At 45.7% G+C, this 20,682-nt stretch overlaps 1 protein-coding gene and 1 long non-coding RNA gene across 3 annotated transcripts in view; one reads left to right on the plus strand and one right to left on the minus strand.

Annotated features, from left to right (window-relative positions):
* The window catches only part of MLXIP (MLX interacting protein), a 53,290-nt gene that overhangs the window by 11,823 nt on the left and 20,785 nt on the right, over nt 1-20,682 (plus strand). The window lies entirely within an intron of this gene.
* Nucleotides 17,790-18,571, minus strand: LOC141569209 (uncharacterized). Its single transcript, XR_012492680.1, has 3 exons — nt 18,450-18,571; nt 18,253-18,346; nt 17,790-17,954 (listed from the first exon to the last, which is right to left on the minus strand). It is a non-coding gene; the product is annotated as an uncharacterized LOC141569209 (long non-coding RNA).

Genomic DNA, 20,682 nt, shown 5'->3' on the forward strand with positions numbered 1-20,682 from the left:
TGTGTGCATGTGTGTTCGTTTGAGGTGGTTAAGAAAGGAATGGAGGGCTGGTCCAGTGGCTCAGGCGGTTGGAGCTCCGTGCTCCTAATGCCGCCAGTTCGATTCCCACATGGGCCAGTGGGCTCTCAACCACAAGGTTGCCTGTTCGACTCCTCGAGTCCCGCAAGGGATGGTGGGCTCCGCCCCCTGCAACTAAGATTGAACACGGCACCTTGAACTGAGCTGCCTCCCGGATGGCTCAGTTGGTTGGAGCGCGTCCTCTCAACCATAAGGTTGCAGGTTCGACTCCCGCAGGGGATGGTGGGCTGTGCCCCCTGCAACTAGCAACAGCGACTGGACCTGGAGCTGAGCTGCGCCCTCCATAACTAAGACTGAAAGGACAACAACTTGAAGCTGAACGGCACCTTCCACAACTAAGACTGAAAGGTCAACAACAGGACTTGGAAAAAGTCCTGGAAGTACACACTGTTCCCCAATAAAAAAAGTCCTGTTCCCCTCCCCCCCAAGAAAAGGTTTAATCAAGTAACAGCTAAATAAATTCCATTTAAATATGAATTTTTTTTTTAAGAAAAAGGAATGGACACGTCTACTTTAGAACCCTACCCCAATGCGCACGTTCACACACAAGTATAGCTTGTGCAGACACCTGGCACATGTTCCTTACACTTTCTAGCTCTCGGATTTTCTCTCCATATTTGATCTGATCTATAAATTAGGTGCTGCATGGTTCTTTAATGCCGTAGCTTCTGCTTCCAAGCCAAATTGAAATAGAACTTGGATTTATCAGAGGTGCAGTGTTTCCTCTGCCGAGACATGTTCACTGAAAATTTGGGGAATTCGTTTTCTAAGCTGAAGACTTACTTTTTGGAATTTGACTGTATTTCCAGGCCTCCTTCCAGGAAAAAAAATTTCCAACACCCAGAAATAACCATTGTCAATTCCCTAGTGTTTATCCTTCCAGACCTTGTGGGTTTTTTGTTTGTTTTTCATTTTTCTTTTTCTTTCTTCTTTTGCATAGTGAGTGTATTTTTTCCACTTCATAGGTGGTGCATACCTTTCCAAGCCCCCAAATATTTATCTGCAATATTTTTTAGTAACTGAAGAGTATTTCATTGTGTGGCTATACTGTTTTTTTATTTAATCCCTCTCTGAGGGTCACTGAGAATTATTGTGTAACCTTAAGGTGTTTCTGGGTCCCTGTTCTATTAATCTCTGTTACCATACTCCAGGTTGGCTATTTTCTCTGAAAACGTCCCTCGGCTGCCTCATTCTTCCTGGCAGAAAGAACCCTTTGCCCTGAGAACTTTTTGATAGGACTCTTGAAAACAGGCGGCAGTTGCCACATTAGGCCCCGACCTGCCTTGTTCCACCTCCCACCCTGTGCTCGATGAGGTGTGTGGAGGAAGGTGGTGAGCAGGTACGCAGCTGAAAAGCAGCCTTTGTTCTGGGCCCTGGGCTGTGCATAGGAAAGCTCCCTGCATTTGCCGTGTGTCCCTACAACCTGCAGAGGGGCAGGGACATGGCGGGTGGTGTTGGACACACACAGGTCGGCAGCGCGCACACCTGGGCTGAGCTCCCAGCTTGCATGCCCGTGTTGTGCCCTGCTGGCTGACAGACAGACCCCCGAGGCCAAGGCTTCGCAGGGATGTGGGCAGGTGGGGGCAGCCTCTTGTTGTCCACAGGCGGGCAGAGTGCGGAGCTTCTGAAAGGTGATTCCAGCTGGGAGCCCGCACAGCTGTGCCGAGTGCACACGTGACGTGACGGGGAGCGCGTGAATGCGTGTTCCTGCAAGTTACAAAACAAAACGCGAGGGTGCCTTGGTACGGAAGGATGCGCTGCCCCGACCTTCTGGAAGACAATTGAAATACTCCCTGTCACATCGAGTCTGGAGGTGCTTATCTCTGGCCTAGCCACCTGACAGCTGCGGGCGGCTGGGGTCCCACCCACCCCACCGTGGCACTGTTGGCAGAGTGTGTGCTGGAGGGGCTGGCTAAAGACCTCAGGACTCGTCGTGTTTTCGAGGCTGGATCCGGTCCTCTGACACCCGAGGCCCGGGGCGGTCAGGCTGCCCCTGTGGCCTCACGTCCAGCGGCTTCCTTCTAGCTCAGAATTCCTTACTGAGGGCTCCATTTCCTGCCTAGCAGAGGCCGCCGGCCTCCTAGCTCTGTCCCAGGCTGGTTACCTCTTTATTGGACTGGTCTCTATTCCCTTTAGCTTTGGAATTCATGATTTTTCCCCCCAAGAGAAACCTTCGTAGAAGGCTTTGTCCCATGGAAAAACAGCCTTCTCATGGAAGCAAAGAACCTAGTTATCAGCTTCGCCTCTGGCTTGTCCTTGGCTGTGTCCTTGGCTGTGTCCTTGCGCCGCTCCTGAGAGCCAGCAGGCAGGTGGTGCCGCGAAACCTCACCTGCGGCCGGAACCTCACCTGTGGCCGCCGCCTGCTCAGAGCCGCCTAGAGACCTGCTGGGCTCAGTTGAGCTGGGCTGGCCTGCATGTAGCCAGCTGCTCTTTAAGGATAACTTCGCTTGCTTATCTCTGTTTTTGTTCCTGTTGCTGGCTCCTTGGAGCTATGGGTGTGTTTGTGTAGTGCTTGGAGATGATTGCCACTGATTTGTGAAATATGGATGAGGTGAGCAGGGCAGGGTGTGGTGTGAGAACTGCTGTAATCTCCTGTGCCCCCCACCCCCCAGTTCTTCCCTCCAGAGATAATTTCTTTCCATTTCTTGCCCTTGAGGGCCTTGGGGTGGCAGCTTTCAGGCTCTTGTGAAGCTGGGAGCGGCCGCCCTGCTTGGTGGCTCTGAGGTCTTGGGTTTGCTGCGCCCCTGAAGTGACTGCAACGTTGACCCACCAGCAAGGCAGAAAACCTTGCCGTTTCGGTCCTTGTTCTTTGTTGGCTAAGATCACTACATATATTAGTAAGTGAGGTTCGACTATGTCCCGGGAGCTCAGCTCCTGGGTGGGAGACCCACGGCTGTGAAACAGCCGGCCCCATGGTGTCTTCTCTGAACAGCAGCTGGCCGGCCCCTGCTGTGTCACATCAGTTGGCAGATGTTGGTTTATGTGTGTAACTTTTTTTCCTTCTTTTTAATGTGATGTCTCAAACTCATGGGGACCAGGGGCTAGAAATGAGGAGAAGAGGGCAGATTTTTCAGTCTCTTTGGGGCTGCTGCAGTCTCCTGACAAAGCCATCATTGTGTTGAATAAAGCCCCAGTGGGTTTGGTTTGAATCGCTCTGGTGCTCTGAAACTGGCTGCTTTTCCTCCACCTCAGCTGCATTCCTGGGGGGGCACAGGCCAGAAGAGGACTGCCCCGGCCAGAAGGGACAACCTGCTTTCCCTTGTTCTCTGTGCTTAGCAGCGCCTGAGGCGATTAGCTGACCATTCCAGAACAGACAGCTGTCTCCTGGTCAGTGGGCATCCCAGGCCACTCCTGGCCCCCAGCTGGGTGGCAGCCATCGTGGCCTCGTGGCACGGAGCCTGCAGGAATCGGGCTGTTTGCTTGTGCCCTTAGCCTCACTTGGCACTCGCCTGCCCTGTCCAGGAGACCACCTGCTCTGGCCAGGTTCCCCACCTCCTGTCACGGCTGACCTTCCCGCCAACCTTTTGGCCTGGCGTCTGCCCTTATCATGTGTATGATGCTTCAAGCTCCAGCGTTCATCTGTGGAGCGAATAATTCCTCTGGCCAGACTCCCAGATGCAGTCCCTCCAGACTGGAAGCAGAAACTCAGTGTTTGGCTTCTTTCTGCTGCTGACTTAGGTCGCGGTGTCTCACCTCTGCCCCTCGTTCAGTTTCGTATTTGTAGGGTCAGATCAGTCATTATCAGCTGTCTTTGTGGAAACGCCAGGCTCACAGGTGAGGACAGCAGGAACTCACATGGGAGGGAGCGAGCTCTCGCTGTGGTGAGAAGATCCAGACTCCATTTCCTGCCAGTCAGGAACTTGTTTTCTCTGCATTTGATTGGATAGCTCTCCAAATGCAGTGTGGTTGCAGAATCCATTTAAAGAGCTTAGGAGCAAAAGACCCAAGCCCTAGACAGCCAAGTTAAAATGCTTTTTCTCCACAGTGCAAGGCAGGAGGAGATTGTGAGGTGGCCAGAGCCGGGGCGGGGGGAGGACGGTGAAATAGAATCACCTTATCCACACTGTTAGTTCTGACTCAGGGACAGTCACATTGGTAGAAACACCTTATTTATCAGTCCCTCTCTTAATGAATAGAGCTTTTTGCTATAAGCCAGTTTCCCAGGTCACCGTTATTTCTTTCGTTAGCCGTCTCTTATGAACTTAGTCATTTTTAACGGAAAGTGGAAATCTCCCTCAAATGCATAATAATCTTCACTGCTTCTTGGACATATTGACTGTAATATAACTTCTGATTCTTTAGAAACCCATTTCTGAATATTACGTATTATTATAGTAACCTCTTGATAGTCTTGCAGCATTAAGGTAATATTTGCTTCTCCACCTAACTTTCTCAGGTTCTCTGGGAGCTGGGCTTTTAAATCTTTAATGATTGTGCCCTCCAGGCTGTTGGCTGCCACTTGCTCTGCTCTGTTTGCCACTTACCCTCCCCTTTTGTCTGGTGCCTCCTACTTTCTGTTAGTTTGCATAACTTGTTAAATTGAGCGTAAAATAAGGGTAATTAACTTAGGGAGGGTTTAGAGACTCTCTGAATCAAGTGCATAGACCTTTATTATCTAACTTGAATTATTTTTACCTAAGTCTATCACTAAATGAAGCTCCAGCTACCTGTGAGGTGATGCTGTACATGTAAACTTTCCTTACAGAATAACCTTAAGCCCTTATGTAGCCAATTACATCACTGAAATTTGTTCACCATATTAACTTATATGTATGATAGAAATTATCTGCAAATCATGCGAAAGAGGAAAGACATTAAACTCCTAAGAAAATTACAGTGTATTCTTATTTCTGGGATGTGGCAAATAATAGTAACTACAAATCAACGTGGTAAACTGTGTCTCCTGGGTAATTGAATATTACTTTCTGTTAATAATGAGGTGGAAATTCACTTTTCCCTTTTTCAAAATGGAAATAGTTTTGTGGAGGGTCCCTCTCGAACCCTCCTCAGTATACAGAAGTGCTGCTCATTGTCAAATGGCGAATTTAGACATTTTAGAAAGATGGAAAAGAGCAGAATCCTCTGAAACACTCTTCCTGGAGTTATATACCCTATTATTTTGCTACTGTGTCCTTTTTACTTTTTTCTGTGCCTATGTAGGTAAAAACAGGCCTGCACTATCATTTTCAGTTGCGTTTTGGAGAGCAAAAGTTTTTGATTTTGGTGAAGCCCAGTGTGTCTTTTTTTTTTTTTTTTTTGTAGTCTTGATTTTTGTGTCCTAGTTAAGAAATCTTTACCAGACCCAAGCTCTGTAAGACTTCTTCCTGTTTTCTTCATGAAGTTTTATAGTTTTGTGGTTACGTTTAGGACTATGATCCATTTGGAGTCAATTTTTATATATGGTGTGAGGTAAGGAGATTCAGTTTAAATAGTATTTTGTGAATGTTCTTTCTTGTAGGTCTTCTCATTCCACTTCTCTGATCATTTTCTTAGGATAAATTCTTTAAAGCAAAACTGTAAGATCAAAGGGTATTCACACTGAAATCTTTGATATATGTTGCTAGCCTGTTTTTTACAAGTTGTACTAATTAGAAAAGACAACTCCCAGAATGGGAGAAAATATTTGCAAAGCGTATATCTAAAAAGGGATATGTATCTAGAATATATAAAAAACTATATACAACTCAAACATAAAAAGGCAAACAGCCCAGTTAAAAAAGCTGGCAAACGATTTGAACAGACATTTCTCCAAAGATATACAGATGACCAATAAACACATGAAAAGATGTTCAACATTATTAATCATGGGGGACATGAAAATCAAAACCACTGAGATACTGCTTTCTACCCACTAGCACGTGATAAGTGTTGGCAAGGATGGAACCCTCCTACACTGCTGGTGGCAATGAAATGGTGCAGGTGGTGTGGAAAACAGCCTGGCAGTTCCTTAAAAAGTTAAACATAGAGGTTCCATTTGCCCCAGCAATTGCACTTCTAGGTATATACTCAAGGGAATGAAAGTGTATGTCCACACAAAAACTTGTACACCAGTGTTCTTAGCAGCATTACTTATAAGAGCCAAAAGATGGAAATAATTCAAAATGCCTACCAACTAATGGATAAATAAACAAAATGTGATATATCCAAGCGATGAACTATTATTCAGCCATAAAAAAGGAATGGAATATTTGCTACAACATGGATTGAACCTTGAAAGCATTAAATGAAAGAAGCCAGTCACACAAAAAACCCACCTATTAATTATATGATTCCAGTTACATGCGATCTCCAGAGTGGGCGTACACACAGAGACGAGAGGTGGATTAGCAGTTGCTTAGGATGGGGAGGTGATGAGTAAGGGGTACGGCATGTCTTTTTGAGGGAGTGGAAATGTTCTACCATGGATTGTGGTTGTAGTTGCACAACTCTGTGACTATACCAGAAACCACTGAGCTGTACACGGTAAGTGGGTGAATTGTGTGGCATGTAAATGATATCCCAAAGATGCTGTTGCCAAAAAAGGGAAAGTTCTACCGATTACCGTTCCCACTAGCGGTGCACAGAAGAGCCCATTCCCCCACCCCCTGCCTAAATCTGGGCATCATTACTGTAATTTTACATTTTAAATCAATCCTATTGAGGTTTACTGTAGAAACAAGAAAATTCACCTTTTAAATGTACGGTTCTATCATCTTGACAAATGCACACACATTCGACTGTGGCAGCCACTACAGCCAAGATAGAGAACATGTCCATCACCCCACAAGGTTCCCTTGTACCCTTCCCACACATGCCTCCCCTCCCCCACCTGTTCTCACTCTATGTTGCATTTGTCTTGCCTTCTGTTGTGTATACGTGGACCCATACAGTGTGCACTCTGTTTGCCTGGCTTGTTTTGCTCAGCATGTTTTTAAGACTCATCTGTGTTGCTACATGTATCAGTAGTTAATATTCTGCTGCATGGATGTCCCACAGTTTGTTTTAACCATTCATCTGTTGATGGGCATTTGGCTTGCCTGCACGTTATTGATCAAAGCTGCTATGAATGTTCACGTACAAGTCTTGGTATGGACATATGTTTTCATTTCTCTTGGGTAAACGTGGGGTCATGTGTAAGTACATGTTTAACTTTATAAGAAACTGTCAAACTGGTTTCCAAAATGGCTGTACCTTTAAGAAACAAGTTGGTACTATTTATTACTGTGTTTTTGTATATCTTTGTTAATCTGACAGGCAAAAAAAACCCGGTATCTCTGGTGTTTTAATTTGCGTTTCTTTGATCGCTAGTGAATTTTTTATTCCCTGAATTTGATCGTTTATTTCATATTTGTGAATTTCCTTTGGATTCTTCAGTTGTGTTTTCTTTTAAGTTGGGATGTCGGTCTTTCCTCTTCCAGTACTTTTTGAACTTTTTATTATAAAAAAAAAAATCTTAGAGAAAAGTTGAAATAACGGTGCAGCCATCACCTTTATAGCCACGACCTGTGACCCACATTTGTTAACTTTTGCCATACTTGCTTTCTGTATGTCTCTGACTTTCAGATGGTTCAGGAAAAAGGTTGGAGACAGCGTGACATTTATCCCTAAAAATAAAGATACTCCCTTTCATTGTCATTTTCATGCCAAAGAAAACAGTAATTCATATAACATACAGTCTATATTAAAGTTTCTCCAGTTTTCCTCAGAATGTCTTTTATTCTTAGTTTTTATGAATCAGGACTCAGTTGGGGCTTATATTTTGCATTTGGTTTTCATCTCTTTAGTCTCTTTTAATCTAGAATAATCCTTCTACCTTTTCCCCCTTGGCATTGGCTTTTTGGAGCAACCAGTCCAGTTGTCTTGAAGAATGACCCACATTTTGCCTTTGTTTTCACGTTGGGGTGTTTGACATGTCCCTCTGCCCTCTGTATTTCCTGTAAACCCCACCTTAGGCTTGATTGCATTTAGGTTCAATGTGTTTTGGTGAGTGTGCTTCACAGACAGTCATATAAAAGGTACATAATGTCAGGTTGTCCCATTCTTGGTGCTAAATTTGATCATTTTGGTTAAGTTCACTGCCAGATCTCTTCATTGTAAAGGTACCGTATTTTGCCGTGTATGATGCACACTTAATTGCCCAAATTTGTGAGGGAAAAATAATTATGTACATTATACACGGATGGTACTAATTCCGTATCTATATAAATGTTTTTAATTCTTTTATTTATGTTTACGAGTTAAAAGTGTAACTCTAGAAATCAATAACGATATCTGTTTGCAAAATAATACCCGGGAATACGACAATCAGTTTTGTTGAATTTACGACGAACGTGCAACCAGGAAGAGTTCTTGGCCTTCTATGAGGTGTAAATATCGTAAATTTGTTACCGGTACATAAAATTTATTGTAACTTGTATCTGTTCCTGTATTTTGCATGAAATTTTCTTGTACCATAATGTTAAAAAACAAATGCTAAAATTCCTTTACAATACAAAAAACAAGTATCTAAGTACAAAAACCAAGTATAATACAAAAAACAAAAATTTGAATTAAAAAATTAAAACGAAAGATTTTTTTCCCTGAAAGTTTGGGCCAGAAACGTGGGTGCACATTATATACGGCAAAATACAGTATGTTTTTCTCCCTGCAATGAGTAATTTGGGGAACTTGACTGATTTTGTGGAACTCCTTAGACAGTAATGTTTTTTTCTTTTTCACCGTCTCCCTCAGTTTGGCACTTATCCTCTCACTGTGCTGATTGATTTTTTGATTTAGAAGAGATTTTCACTTTTACATGGTCAAACTACCCGTAGGACCGGAGGTGTCTTTCCCAAGCTTCCCGTCCCTAACCCCTGCTCTCCCCCTTCTTTCCTTCGTGTCTCTCGCCCCTTTCTTGTTCTGCTTTACTTCAAAAGCTGGTGTGACGGGCTGGCTCTTCCTCCTTAACTCCATCATCTTTGTGGACTACGGAGTCAGAAAATGACACTAACCCTAAACGCGAGGTACGGGTGACCTGAGGGTCCCATCGCTTTCTTTTCTTTTCCCCAGGACTTGGCTGCTGCTGCTGAACCCCTTACACGGGCAAGGCTGAGACTTTGATCCTTAAGGCTCGAACAGTCAGCTCTTATCTTCTCTTATCAAAGCTGGGGGTGGGGGGAGGGCCCTGAAGCCAAACAGCTGATATTTTGAACAAGACCTTTTCCTTCCTTCTGCTTGAAACCCTTTTCTCCACATTCCCTCTCCTGGTTGACTCCTGCCCGTCTCCGCTCAGGCCTCATTTGCGTCTTTCTCCTTGGCCTGTGAGGTGCTGAGGACAAGAGCTAGTGACGGGCGTTGTCACCAGTGGTTAGTGCAGAGCCTGACAGGGACGCTGCTGGGATGTTTCACCCCCGGCCTACAGGTCACGTCTTCCACGTGGCATGGATGCACTTGCTTCCTGGTTGGGAAAGCAAAGTGTAATTGCAGGCTGTTGGGTTTTTCTTGTCCAAACACATGTGTATCTGTACCTTATAAAGAACTGAGGAACTGAAACTCGTTGGTCTTTCCCTTTTTCATTGTTCCAGCTGCCGCAAAGCTGGCTTCTCCACATTCTAGGGTAACCATTTTCCATTTGTTAGCTTTCATTATGCTTTACTCTTACAGCGCCATAGAATTATGGATTTTGAGCTGAAAGAGGTGTAGCAGTCAGCGCCACTACCCAATACGTGGACCCACAGGCCGGTTCGCTCCCTCCCGGAGCCCCCGCGGTGCTCAGGACACCAGCTCACCTCCTTGCGTCTCCCTCGCCCACCTTCTTCAGGTTTTCCACTCTGTAGCCTGACTAAGTGTGCTTGATAAGGGACATTCCTGAGACGTGTGCCCAAGAGCTGACTTTGAAGGCAGTCACCCGTCCCTCAGCCGCGTTTTCCTGCTCAGGGAGCTTCAGGGGTGAGGGGGCTGGGGCGCAGGTGATGGGCGCCTGTGAAACGCCCCAACTGCAATTCCTGTTGAGGAGCTATTAGGCTTTTCTGCTATGTAGATACACCTCTGTGCTGGAGAGTGAAATGTGCTACTAAAAAGAAAGACAGTTGTCTCTGTGCCCAGACAGTGGTGGGATGCCACTGCATTGTCATTGAAGAACGTGTCCCGTCTGTGAATGGAATTCTGTGCTGCTCTCAAGGCCCTTTGCTTGTCACCACCCCTCACGGTCACTGGGACGCTGGCTGCTGTGGCCTGGAGGTCTGTGATTGTGCTTTGTGACAGCACAGAGCCCGAACAGTTCTGAAGGCCATGGGAACGGCCACTGAGCGTAGAAATCCATTTTACTCAGAACCTCCTGTGTCCCAGATGCTGAGTCCTTCTCAGCACCTGGCTGCATTGAATTCTTACCACAGCTCTGTGACATCGTTTATTTTCCCCCAAAGAAAATGAAGTTCAGAAAGGCCAATGTCTGCCCGAGGCCGCGTGGTAGGCAGGTGGGGACACTGTCATCTCTTCCCGTCCGGTGGCCAGCGGCAGCTCACAGGGTGATTATGAAAGCGTCCTCTAATGAGAAAGTTGCTGCTGTACCTCAGAGTCTGCCCTTATTGGAAGGCACTCTGTGTTTCCACCCGTGAAGGGTGGCCTGGCCTGAGATGCTGTAGATAGATGAATTTTTATGACATCAATGGCCAGGATCAGATTTCCTCAGTAAAACCTGGGATTTTGACCTGAGAGCAATCAGATGTACCAGGAACGCAGAGTTGGTCCTCGCAATAACACGAAGACTCAAGTTGCACATTTAAAAAATCAGTTTAAATGGTTGGCTTCAAGTTTCCTTCATAAATACCTCTGTCCCTACTCCCCCCGGCCCGCAAATTGTATCCTGGTCCCCAAAGGTCTGTGGGGTAAGACAGCACAAAATCTCCTAGCCATTTGGTTCGTCCTTTTGATTATATACCACAAGCTCTTGCCCGGCTCATTTGTTGTGCATGTGGGAAAAATCAGCATATTAGGGACTTGAGTTTTGAGAAAATAAATGTCCATCACTTTCCGTGTTGGCTTTTGTTCCTGCTCTGCAGTTTGTTAAATTATTTGTGCCTTAGGTATTCTCAATGTATTTTTGTCTATTTTTGCAGGAGGCCTTGAAGCAGGGGTGATGAATGAGATATAAGTTACCTGACCTTGATTTTTACAGCACTGTGGTAACTAAGGGTGTGTTTACCCTCTCCTGGAGCTTTAGGATGGAAACAGCAAGTAGGATGGGAATGACCTATGCAGCAGAGGTAATAAGGCCTGAGGTTCACACTGGTGCATGATGATAAACTGAAACTTCATCTCCCACCGCTGTTTTTAAGCTTGATTTTATGAATAACCCATTGTTGTGTTGGACAGAAGTGATACAGTGAAAATGAGTACATCACAAAGGGAAAAATGTAGGAGTTTTGAATCTGGTAGCGATGTAATATGTTCATATGTCTCGGGAGACAGTGTCAGCCGAAGGGGGTTGATCTCGGTTGGGATCCATGCAGAGACTTCCAGTGTTTCTGAAATCGCCACGGATCTGACCGAGATGGTCTAGCGAGCCTTTGATTTAGTGGGTTAGTCTCCGTCCCAAACTCCTCCGCCACTTGGAAGGTTCACAAGCATGCATGGCAGGAGCATGAAAAGAGGGAGAGATTTAGGGTGACAGCTGATTCTCAGTAGCAGAGAGGAGAAATGATCTTTAGCAGGCGAGGGTAAAACAGACTTTATTCTGGAATTTGTTATGTGAGGAGGGCTGTACAAAGTTTTGTATTGGTTTGTATGCTTTTTAAAATCCCCCTCCTCAGAGACAAGCTAGACATCTGTGGTTAAGGTGGGGGTGTTACAGATCCTTCTGTTCTTTCTTTTGCTTAGTAGCAGCTGGTGTTACCCCAACACACCCCTACTTTGGGTTCCACTCATTTGTGTTCTTTAGGGCCAGCGTCTCCCTTTCTGGGGTGGGAGAACTATAGTTCTAGACCCTTAGAACTGGAAAGAGTTGGGATAAGCTAATTCAGTTCTCTCTCATCTAAAAAAAGGAAAGCAGGGCCAGGGAGAAGAATTGACGTGGCAAGCAGACATGGTACCCCACTTAAAGTCACATTGCCACTTAGCATCCAAAGGGGGGCTGCAGTACTGGATGCTGACTCCTGGGTTCGTCTTGTTCTGTTTGTAATACTCAGTTCCTCTTCGCCTGTGCTATTCCTTTGTGTTCTCTAAAGTGAAGTAAACCTGGAAAAAGTGATAATCAGTTAATTTACTACGATGTGTTACCTGATTTTAAATGGGGGGAAATGCAAACTAAGACCAAATGGGCAAGAACCCATCCACTTGAATCTCTGGGGTTCAGGCAAAGAACTGAGGTGTGGTCTGACACAGGGCCGCTTAGAAGACGGGGCACAGTGCAGAGCCTGGAGGGCAGAGTGCGGGAGGCATGGGCAGGCCAGGGAGCAGGGGCCGTTTAGTCCACAGTGGGGCTGTGGGCTGTAGGAAGACAGTGGAGTTTCATTCTGGAGTTCATTCTGCACATACTGTGGTGCTTCTGTGCTGGGCAGGGGCAGGGGCAGGCATCGGTAAACAGAACAGGCGTGGTCACTGCCCCGTGGCAAATACAGTCTGTTTGTGGAGACAGACAGTCAACAGACATAAAAATAGGTAAGCGCAGATTCTGGTAGGTACAGGACATGGTGAGCGGGCCTAACTATTATACCTTGTGAGGGATCCAGGGGGACTCCTGCAGGAAGCTAGTATGTGGAAGATGAAGGAATTAGACGGCTGAATGAGGTTCTTGTTAAAACCAGATGTGTGCAGCTGGAGGAGACGCCACCTTGGTGAATATTTAGGGATTCCGTTCTATAAGCAGGGGAACCTCTGAAGGGGTTCCACCTGGGGAGCGATGTGAGCAGACGTGCGTCGTCAAGGGCATTCTGGCTTGCTGGGTGGGACGGAGGCAAGAGGGGAGCAGCCCAGAGAGGAATCGGGGCAGTTCGTGTACGAACCTGGAAGACACACGTGGAAGGGAGCAGAGGGAGAGAGTGTGGCATACAAAGAGCCCAGGACCAGCCCCGAGGACATCAGAGTTGGAGGCGGAGGGAAGGCGGAGGACCAGCTGGCGAAGGAGAGACCCGGGAGAAGGCCGGGAGTGGGGTGACGCATGGGGACCAGAAAGGCGCCACACGCTGCCTGGGAGGCCTGAAAGTGACTGTTGGGTTTGATCGTGTGAATGTTGTCAGCATCCGGGGCAAGGGCGGTCTTGGTGGCTTGTTGGAGCAGAAGCCAGAATCCATCCAGGGTCTGTGCTGCTCACCTTTTACTTTCACATCCACTCCCACGTCACCTTCGCAGAACACCTGCATAAATAGCCTCTCCCAGCTCCCTCCCCACCCTGCTGTTGCTGCATACATACCACTGGGTACTCCAGGCAAGGCACATGTTTGGTTGTCTGCCTGTCTTTCCCTTTAGAATATAAGCTCCATGAGACTGGAAATTTGGTTTTGCTCACTGCTCTATTCTTAGCACCAAGAACAATACCAAATAAATGAATTGAGTGGTGAATCAGGGTAGTGCCAGGAAGACAGTGGTGTATCAGCCAGATTAATCTGGCCACAGTACTTATGCGTGTGTATAGCCCACACGCAACCTGAAAAGGTTCCACTTCTTGGTATCATCCACCCATTTCTTTTGTTAAGCACCATTGTACACAGGGCATCATCATAGATGCTGTATAGAGTTAACTTCTAGCTCCAGCTCCGGGCCCCAGAAAGATCAGAATTTGATAGATGTGCCCATACTGATTTCAGTTAACTTACTGTAATGTCACTGTGACCCTAGTTCCTGTCAAAGGCAAGGTTTGGGGTTTCAGACTCAGTAGAGAGCAGATTTTACGGGTTTTCTTTAATACTTAAAGCTGACTTTTAGAATAGAAACCAATGCTTTTAAAGCCTATTTATAGGTCTTGGCTACCTGGAGAGTGTTACCTTATCCTTTGAAATGCATCAGACAGTTTCAGGTTTCTTTGCCTTTTAAGTAGGTTATGTAGCTGGCAGTGCCTTGAAAATGACTAATAATGGTGATAATAACAAACTTGTTTCCTGCCAGTCGTCTTAGGAACTCATTTTTGCAAACACGGTGTATTTCTAGTACATCTCTGGTAGCTGGTTTCTAGAGTCCTGACTCCAGGTGTGTATTCTGGCCCAAGACCTCTGTTAATTTACTTCCTCTTTAAGCCAGATGTCTGCAGTGGGGTGGAGGTTTTTATTCTTTACGTAAAAATCTCAACCTTGGTGAATACTTGAACCTATTAACTACCTTTTCCCGTAGGTGGTTGAAAATGCTAGAGAAAGACTGTGTTCTTTGAGGGTAGTGTTCCTGGTACTGAATGGGATAGAAACCCCTCAGCTGTATCTGTGGCTTAGCCACCTGGGCCAGGTGAGGGGGCAGGTCCCGTATCAGCTGGGCTGGGCTGTGCTGACTATAATAACATGGATAGCGCTTGTGTCTGGGCGTGTAACTATGTGATTGTGTTTGTCTCGCCGGTTTCTCTATGTTTTCTTTTTGCTTATTTATTTATTTATTTTTATTGGGAATATTGGGGAACAGTGTGTTTTTTCCAGGACCCATCAGCTCCAAGTCAAGTTGTTTTCAGTCTAATTGTGGAGGGTGCACCTCAGCTCCATGTCAAGTCTTTGTTTTCACTCCAGTCGTTTCACTCTAGTGGACTTTTCACTCAAGTTGTTGTTTCCACGCCAGCTCACTGGCCCATGTGGGAATCGAACCGGCGACGTTGGTGTTATGAGCACTGTGCTCTAACCACCTGAGCCAACCAGCCACCCCTCTTTTTGCTTTTTTAAATGTTTATAAAAGTATTACGATTAGAAATGTGAAGACCATATGTGAAGAAATTTAAAGAATAATCAGACAGCTTCAGATTTCTTTGACTTTTTAAGTAAGTGAAGTAGCTTGAGTAAGTGGAGAAACATATGCCGACTTAGGATGGCGATGACCCGGTTGGACTGGCCAGTGCTGCCCACATTAATTTCCTTATTAAGTGCAACTCCCATCTAGATAGTTTTCTTTTGAGAACTGACAACATGATTGTAAAGTTCACATGGAAGAATAAATAGGCAAGACTTCTAAAATTTGTTTTTAAAAATGATGGGACTAACCTTACCTAGATAGTAAAGTATATCACAATTTGTAATTATAAATCAGTGTAATACCAGCACAGAATTGGACACGAGTCAGTGATAGCTGAGGCTCCAGAACAGACCCCCGTCTGTATTATAAGTTAATATATGTGAATGAAAGTGTCAAATTAGTGGGGGACAGTGACAATCAGATAGCTAGTTTGAATTTATTTTGGTGAGCTATGTAAAGAACTAGATTGATTTTTTTTTTCCTTCCAGATGCATCAGAGTTAAATATAAAAAGTGAAACCATTAAAACATATACACAAAACACCAAAAGAAGGGGGGCATTGAGAAGTGGTGCCAAGTATATATATGGGAACGTGGTATATGATGAAGATTGTATTTTAGTCCATCAGGGGAAAGGTGGGTTATTTAGTAAATAGGTGGGAACCACTAACTAAAGTGGGACCCCAGTATCATGCATTACACCAAATAACTTCAGGTGGAGCAAAGAGTTGAAAGTAAAAAGTGAAACTGAAAATATGGAAGAAATATATAAAAGTGAAACTGTGAATATACTAGAAGAAAATACACATAAGTGTTTTCACAATCTTGGGGTGGAAAAAACCTTTTTAAGTATGATGCAAAAAATAGAAACAAATAAAGACTTTAAAATTTTGACTATGTGAATGAAATAATTCTACTAAAAATAACAACAAACCCACCTTACATTAAAGAGTTAAGTAGAGCAAAAACCAAAACAAAACACACCATAAATAGTCAAGGAAAAGATACATAGTCAAAACAGCCCTGTTAACTCTGTCATGTGTGCTGCAGACATTTCCACCAAATTAAGGCTCCCACAGAAAATGAGCAGAAGATATGCAGACAATTAACAACAACAATAACAACAACATCAATTGGCTAATAAACATAAAAAGACACTAATGAGTGGGAACCAAAAATATCAGGTGAACTAAATTTTTGCTTGTCAGGTTAGCAAACAATAATAACTAATATGAGTAGCGGTTTGGGGAGATAGACACAATTTGCTGCTATTGGGAGGGTAACTTAGTATAAACTTTGAACGACTCTTTGACTATAAAATAATTATAAATGTATGCATACCCTCTGATTTAGCTTTCCAATTTCTAAGACTGTATCTCACTGAAAGGGTCATGTAATTGCACAAAATGTTGAAGTAGCAGCATGTTCACCATAGCATTGTTTATAATAGTGAAAAATAGAAACAACGTGTGTCCGTTACTATAAACAAATGTCTATAGAGAAATGGTTAAGGAGGTTGGGTAAATATATATAGTATAGTATTTTATAGCTAATAAAAGCAATATAAAACTATTTATTGGCGTAATAAGATACCTATGACACATAAGTGAAAAATGGGTTGTTAAACAAAATTACGATCCCATATATTTTAATTTTATGTTTACTCATATTTATCTGAATGTATATAATTAGATACATATATATTACAAGGTCTTAGGGGCCAACTACAAAGTTAAAGAGAATAGTCCACAAGGCAGCTTTTAACATCAGTTGTAAGTCGGGGGAGTTCCCCAAACCATCAGTGTCAGTAATACTCCAGAGGGACTCAGAACTCACTGAAAGCTGATATATTCATGGTTATGGCTTATTACAGGGAAGAGATTCAAATGGGATCAGCCTAGGGAAGGACGCGGAGGGCAGAGAGGTTCCAAGAGGGTCCTAAGACGGTGCTCGGTTGTCCTCCGCCAGTGGGTCCTGGACGGCGTTACCTTTTGGGCCACGATGTGTGACAGTGTGCAGAGTATTGCCAACCAGGAAGTTCATCTGAGTCTGTAGTGTCCAGTGTGTACGGGGCTCACGCTCTGGGAGGGGCTGAAGAGGGAAACATTTGCAGAAACATCACAAAGGGTTAATAGCATTAATCTTATAGAATCACCAACATAAAATAGCAACAAAAAACTGCTAACATTTCAACGGATGGTGGAAACAGGCTAAGAGCTGGACTCCAGAGCCAGTGTCCTGGTCCTCAAATTGTGCTGCAAATGCAAACGATGTCCCCTCTGGGGGAGGGGCTGCATGGGGCTCTGTGCTTTTTGCCATTTCCTGTGAGTCTATCATTATTTCAAAATAAAACGTTAAAAAGATGAGGGGCACGGACAGTTTGTAAAGGAAGAGACATGGCTAATACACAGATTTTTTTTTTTTAAGTATTAAAATTTATGAACAAATGATGCAAGTCGAAGTGACACACCACCTTTTTCCTGTTGGAAGTCTGGTCCTGTCCCCTGTCCAGGGGGAGCAGGAACACCCTGGGCTCCGGATTCAAGTTTGTAATGAACATACGAATATGGCCTAATGGTGCCCGGCCCAGCGTCCCTGCTCTTGCCTGGAAGGTATGGCTGGAATCTGACAGGAAACTCCAGGCTTTCAAACTCAGGAACGTGCCCCAGGTTTGACGGGCACTCACTCTGCCAGGCCTGGGTCTTTGACGCCTCCCAGCTCCCTTGTCAGGCAGACGTGTCACCATTTCACTGAAGGCGGGGCTCGGGTCACTCGTCCAGAAACGGAAACCGCTCTCTTTCCTCATTTGCTTGGAAATGGCATGAGCATGGCCATGTTGGTCGCCGGGTGGAAGGCCAGCACACACGAGGGAGTGCTCCCAGCAAGGAGGGTCACCAGTGTCCACAGCAGGCAAAGCCACCATGGAGCGAGGCCGACTTTGCCTGGTTTCAACTCCATCAAGTTACTCTAATTTTTGATGGTCACAGAGATGATTAGTCCCTGCTTTTTACACAAAACAGACAAACGCAAGCCCTCATAAACAGGCTCACACATGTGGGCCAGTGCATAGCTAGACACACTAGCAAACCCACATGCACAAATGTGCTGCCACACCTACCACACACACACACCGCATATAACATATAACCACATACACTTCACCCCCACACCTACACCCCACACACACCACACGTACCACATACACATGCATACGTACCACACCTATACATACCACACATACCACACACTGCACACACCACACGCATACCACACACACACCCCACGGACACTCGCTCACCTTGTCAGTAGGACAGACCTGAGAGTGGACCTCAGGAGCCCATATTCCTGCTTTGCTGCCATCACCCTCAGCCTGCTTCTCCAACAGGACTTTCCTTTGAAGGTTTAAAAAAAGACACAAAATGACCCATGAGGAGGATGCATTTTGGGTGCTGGAGGGAAGACCCAGGCCTGGGCGTGGGAGCAGGGCGTGCAAACCTCCCAGGCTTCCTCAGAGGACTGTGCTTGGGCCTGGCCCAGGGTGGAGGGCCCACGGCTCCAGGCGGTGCCCTCCTCCTGCCTCTCGGGTGGCTCGCCCCACGTCTTGGCTCCTCAATGAACCTTTGTCTGGAGCCTGTTAGTTTTGGCTCCGAGCAGCCTGTGGAACCCGGCCCAGATCCCAGGAAAAGCCAGTAGAGACCGCTCTTTTGAAGAAAACGAATCAGAGTCCTGGAGGCGAGACCAGTCTGAGCGTTATTCACCCGCTCTCTCATTAGAGAGACCACTTAGGAGCCGTTATCCTCGTACTTGGACCTGGTGCACAACGTGACTTGTACAAATTTTATCTGCTCATGTGATTGTCTTCCCAAATTAACCAGAAGCCCTATAAGGTTTTGGACTGTACCTGCTGTTTTTTCCTTGTTTATGTTTTAAAAATTGTACATGCGTATGTTACAAAAAATTGTACATGCCTATGTTACATTTAAACAGTATAAAACAGTCAACAGTGAAAATTACCGAATCCCTTAATTCATCTCTGCAAAGGAAGTCACCATTTCACTGTTACCTGTTTCTTGTGTGTCTTACCTGAGACTGACTGGCTGTCTTCCTGCCCCCTCCTCCCTTCCTCCCTCCATCCTTTCCTCCCTCCCTTCCAGTGTGTCTGTGTGTAAATCTCCCTATTAAAAGTGCAAATGGTGGCCATACTGTATATCTTGCACCTTGGTTTTGTTCCCACTGAATACATCTTATAGATCTTGCCTGTATATCAGCACATATAAATGTATGGTGTTTTTAAATTGCCCCATGGCCTCCACTGTGTGGCTATACCATAGTTTTCAAACCATTTCCCCTAGGTTGTCTGCAGCCTTTTGCCACCACAAACAGCACTGCAGTGTAATTTATGTCTTTGTGTCCGTGTGCAAGTGGGTCTGTAGAATCGATTCCTAGCAGTGGAATTGTGCGTTTACGATGTTGGTAGACAATTGTCCACTTGCCCTCCAACAGTTTACAATTGTTTTTGCCCGTCATTTGCCCCAGAGCCAGCCTAGTGATCAGAGCTGTCTCCCGGTCAGAGTTCTGAACTGACTGGGAAATAAAATGGAGGAGTGGGTTCCCAGCAGCACGTGTCACTGTTGCCAAAAGGTAAAACAACCCAAATGATTATCAATGGATGAAAGAAGCAGCAAAACGTGGTCTGTCCATCCGGTGAAATGCGATTCAGTCATCGAAAGGAAGGAGGTACTGACACCCTGCAACATGGATGATGAGCCTTAAGAGACTGTACGAAGTGACAGAAGCCAGGCACCGGACGCCACATGTTTTGTCACTCTGTTTATATGAAATGTCCAGAAGAAACAAATTCATAAGAGACAAAGTAGATTACTGGGTGACGGGCGGGGGGAGGGGGGAATGGGGAGTGGCTGCTGGTGGGTGCAGGGTTTCCTTTTGGGGTGAATAAAAAAAGCTGTGAAACTCGGGAGCAGTTACCTGCACACAGCCGTGCGAGTGCACTTACTGCCACTGAATCGTACACTTTAAAGTGGCTAAGGTGGTACATGTTATGTCATATGTACTTTACCACAATAACAGAGCCAGCAGCTGCTGGCTAAAACATGACCTGTAATGTTGATCGAACTGAGGACGTGGCTCATGCACGGACCCCGCCTGCCTGTCCAGGTAGTTCCAGGACTAGACCCGGGCGTCCCTTCCACCAGGAGCAGACCCCTCGGTGGGCAGCTTGCTCCTAAGAGGAAAGGGGGGAAGGGCTGGACCACCCACGCCAGGTGCTCCTACGACACTCACTGGTGACACGTCCACTCCACCCAGCTGGGAGGGAGGGAGGGGGAGGCACGATTAGGAATGTTTTGCTAGTGGTCCTCCAGCAAGCATCGGAATGGCGAAGAAATGCCACACAGCAAGCAAGTGCTGTTGAATGAACGAGCGAGTGGACTCCACCACGGCTCTGAGACCTAGAGTGGTCGACCCCAGAGCCCCCTGCCTGCTTTCTTTTGGAGACAACGGTCTAACTTGGAGTTCGGAGCCAATCCTACCTGGGACCCACAGAATCCCAAAACCCTGCCCTGTTAATTCCAGCTCCTGCTGTGCAGGGTTTGCACTTAATTCCCATTCCAGAGTGGGCTCTGGCCAGACCTCTGCAGAATTCAGAGTTTGCGGGTTCTAAGGTACAGTTTTGAGAGGGGCCTTTGTTGTACTGTAAACTTCCTGTTTG

The sequence above is a fragment of the Rhinolophus sinicus genome, linkage group LG16, assembly GCF_036562045.2.
Source record: "Rhinolophus sinicus isolate RSC01 linkage group LG16, ASM3656204v1, whole genome shotgun sequence".
NCBI classification, from domain to species: Eukaryota; Metazoa; Chordata; class Mammalia; order Chiroptera; family Rhinolophidae; genus Rhinolophus; species Rhinolophus sinicus.